This window comes from Dipodomys merriami, unplaced genomic scaffold (genome assembly GCF_024711535.1).
Source record: "Dipodomys merriami isolate MVZ:Mamm:240054 unplaced genomic scaffold, mDipMer1.0.p SCAF_262, whole genome shotgun sequence".
Classification (NCBI taxonomy): Eukaryota; Metazoa; Chordata; class Mammalia; order Rodentia; family Heteromyidae; genus Dipodomys; species Dipodomys merriami.
The window spans coordinates 977,484-982,213 of NW_027204071.1; positions in this window are offsets into that span (position 1 = coordinate 977,484).

The following is a 4,730-nucleotide window of genomic DNA, read 5'->3' on the forward strand; positions in this document are numbered from 1 at the left end:
GCCTACTGTATGAATTCATTCTATTTCAGAAACCCATTTTGATAATATAACCATTGTGATATCACAATACATTGTGACATCACATTGCCATTGTGATATCATTATCCTGCTGTGCCATAACAAACCAGTCCTGTCCTTACAAGTTTTGTGTCATGCTGCCCTCATTATATATTCGGCCCTTTGTGAGCTCATAATCTGTTTTCAATCTCATATTTCTGGTATGTCATGTGATAACAGAAATCCCCTGTGACATCATATTGCCAGATTTCATGAATATTGTGTCACATTGTGACAGCACAAAACTGTTAGAACAGCATCACATTTGTGACAACACATGCCTTTGGAGACATTACAGTCCCTTTATGAACTCATATTCATTGCCAATTAATGACAGTTGAGATCTGCCATGTCACTCTGACATCATAAACCCATTGTGACATCACAAATTTATTGTGCTCATCATGAGAATGGCATCAACAACTAATTGTGGTATCAAATCATTATTTTGACATTATATTGTGGTATTGCCGTTGTGACACCATTGTTCCATTGTGTTTTTACAAACCTATTATGGTGACATCACATCTTAGAAAATTCATGGCCTTTGAGATTTCAAGCTTTTTCTGTGAACTCATGTACTTATGACCCCTAAGTCAATGAGACAAGCCATCGAGTCACATTTAATATAATAAAACAATTTACAATAGAAAGGCTACTGTGATTACCTTATCCTGGACTGGATACCCAGTGCCAAGAGCATCCTTGACCAACAAACCTCAGAACTTCAATGAGCAGCCCCACCCTTTCTAATTGGTCTGCAAACCACCAACCAAAAAATTATGATCTCCAAAGCGCCAAACCTCAATGGGCAAGGCTTTTTACTTTTCCATTCCTCCCTCCTTCACTACAGAGCTGTCCTTGCTTCCTGGTCTTTCTCGTTATCCCTTCCACCACTTCCTTCTTCTCTTCAGGCCTCTCCACTCTCCACAGGCCTGCCCTACTCTGCCCCAGTGACCACTTGCCAACCTTCTGCTCTCCATCAACTTCCTCTCTTCTCAGGTTTTTTTCCTTTATTCCATCCAGGTAGCACCCATTTTTATTTCCCCTTCCAATGCTCTGAAAATGCAAGCTATATATAGGTTTACCTCTCTTCACTCCAACGGGTCTTCTGCCTAACAGTTTTCAACCATCACTTCCCAAACTGCCCAATGTTCAATCACTTCTTGACAGCTCACCTTGTGAGGCTTGACACTTCACCTTTGGCGGCATTTCCCACACTCTCCCGTGGGCCAGGCCAATGATTATCAGCTCTCACAGATAATACTGGCCCCAGTGGTTATTACAGTATCCTCATAGTGAATTAGAAGAAATTGAAATTGTGTATGTCATTGTTATATTATGAACTTGATAAGACATCACTAACCCATTGTGACCCTATCACCGTGGTGACATCACAAACTCATTGGGATATCACATTGCCATTGTGCCACCATGATCACATTGTGACATCCCAAAGCTATTATGACCTCAGGAGCTTTGCAAGAAAGCATGGCCTTTGTGAAATCACAGGCCTTTTGGTATCCATACCCTTATTTTGAGCTAATGACAATTGAGATGAGACATGCCATTTTAACATCTCAAAACTTTTATGACATCATCACCAGTGTAATATCACATTGTCATTATGATATCAGCCCATCATGACATCATAACACAATGACATCATAGCATTATGATATCACATGGTCATTCTGATGCCACAGACACATTGGAATGCCTATTCTGTGATTTCATTCTATTTCAAATGTGGCAGGTGGGTTGATATCAGAAATACATTGTGACCACATAACCATCATGACATCACAATATCTTGATGACACCATATTGCAATTATGATATCACTAACCCACTGTGACATCACAAACTGTCCTATTCTCATAAATTTTTGACATGCTTCCAGTGTGATCTCTTTGGCCTCTCTGAGTTCATAAACTGTTCAACTCATAATACTTCAGGTATGACAGGTGATATCAGAAATCTACTGTGACATCATGACCATTGTGACATCACACTGCAAGATATCATGACCAATGATTCACATTGTGACCTCACACACCTGTTAAGACTCATGATATTTGTGCCAACATATGTCTTTGGATACATCATTAACCCTTCTGAACTTATATATTCATTGTCAATTAGAGATCTGGCATGAGATTTTGACATCACCATCTCATTGGGAAATCACAAACCTATGTGACCTCATCACCTGTATGGCATTACCAACTATTTGTGACTTCAAAACAATACTATCCCATGTAATAGTAACATCACATTACCAATCAGATTTTCACCATTGCATTTTCACCAATCAATTATTTCTTCATAATATTTTACAAAATTCATGGCCTTTCTGACTTCTAGCTCCTTATGTGAACTAGTATCTTCACTGTGATCTAGTAGAATGAAATTGGACATGTAATGGTGATATTACAAATTCATTGTGACACCATTATCCAAGTGTGACCTTATCACCACTGTGACATCAAAACCCATTGTGACATCACATTGCCACAGTGATATCTCGGTCACCTTGTGACATCCCAAACCTGTTTGACCTCTTAGCACTTTTGAAAAAGCACATGGTACTTGTGACATCACAGTCCCTTTGGGTAACCATATCCTCATTGTGAACAAAGGACAACTGACATCAGACATGCCATTGTAACATTACAAACACTTTGTCATATAATCTCCAGAGTGAGATCACACTGTTTTATGATACCATCAAATCATTGTGACATTCCAAAATGACAATGAAATCATAGCATTATGACATCACATTTTCATTGTTAGGTCATAGAGACAATGTGATTGCCTATTCTGTGGTTTCATTATATCTCCAATGTGACCTATAGGTTGATTTCAGAAACCCATTGTGACCACATCACCATTGTGACATTACAATCCCTTTGTGACCTCATATTGACATTGTGATATTATTAATACAATGTAACATCACAGACCTCTCTTGTCCTCATGAATTTTGTAACAAGTGTCTACCTTGACCTGGGCTGGATGCCCACAGCTAAATGCAGCTTCAACCATGAACCCTCAGACCTCCAAAGAGCAGCCCCGCCATTTGATATCTGGTCTGCAAACAAGCAACCCCAAAAATAATGATCTCCAAGGCTCCACACTTCAAAGGAAAAGGTTTTTTTTCTTTCTCTTCATCCTCCTTCTCTACAGACCTGTCCTACCTTTCAGGTCTTTTCATTTTTTTCTTCCACCATTCCCTTCTTTTCTTCAGGCTGCTCTACTCTTGACAGGCCTGCCCTGCCCTGTCCAGGTGGCCAGTTGCCGTCCTTCAACTCTTGGTTTCCCTCAATTTCCTCTCCTCCCAGGTTTTTACTCTCCTGCAGTCTCTTCACTTCTTTCCTTCCAAGCCTTTCCCCCTTTTCTCTCCCCTTCTGTTGCTCTGAACATGCAGCCTATGTATAGGCTGTACCCTTCCCCCACTGCAGTATGTTTCCTGCATAACAGTTTTCAATCATCTCTTCCCAAATGTCCATGCCCAATCACTTCATGGCAGCTCACCATGTGGGGCTTGATTACCTATCTCCTTCAGCAGCATGTGCTGCCCCCTTCAGCTGCATTCATCCTCCTGTCCGGTGGTCCAGACCAGGAGGCCATGATGACTATCTGTTCCCATGGATGATAGGGGCACTGCTGGTTATTAAGTGTATCATGGTGAAATTGGACAAATTTGTGATATTACAAACTCATGATATAACTAACCCATTGTGACCTCACCAACACTGTGACATTACAAACCCATTGTGACATCACATTGCTGTTTTTGACAACAGGATCACATTGTGACATCCCAAAACTATTATGACCTCTTATAACCTTTGAAAAAAATACATAGTTTTGTGACATCACAGTCCCTTTGTGTACCCAAATCCCCACCGTGAAATATTGACAATTGACAATCAAAGATGACATTTTAACATCAAAAAGTTTGTGAGATCATCACAATTGTGACATCACATTGTAGTTTTGACATCATCTGCTCATTCTGAAATCACAAAACTAAAATAATATGATAGAATTATAACTTCACATTGTCATTGTGACATCATAGACACATTATGAATGCCCTTTCTGTGATTTCATTGTATTTCAAATGTGGCCTGTAGGTTGATATCATAAACAAATCATGAACTCATAACCATTGTGACATCACAATCCCTTTGTACATCACATTGTCATTGTGATATCACTAACCCACCATGACATCAGAAACCTATCCTGTCATCGTAAATTTTTGTGACACGCTGTAATTCTTTTAAGCCTTTTTGTCCTCATGATCTGTTGTCGACGTCATTAGATTGCACATATGACATTTGCTATCATTCCCAGTGACATCATGAACATGGTGACATCACACTGCCAGATGTCATAACCATTCTGCCAAATTCTGACATCACAAACCTTTTAAGATTTCAATATATTTGTGACAACACATACTTTTGGAAAAACTACAGTTCTTTTGTGAACTCAGATACTCATTGTAAGTTAAAGACAATTGAAAAACATTATGCCATTGTGACATGCCCCACACATTATGACATCACCAATCTTTTGTGACCTCATCACCAATGTGGCATCATCAACTAATTGTGACACCAAAATAATATTTTGACATGATGCAGTGAGTTGACATT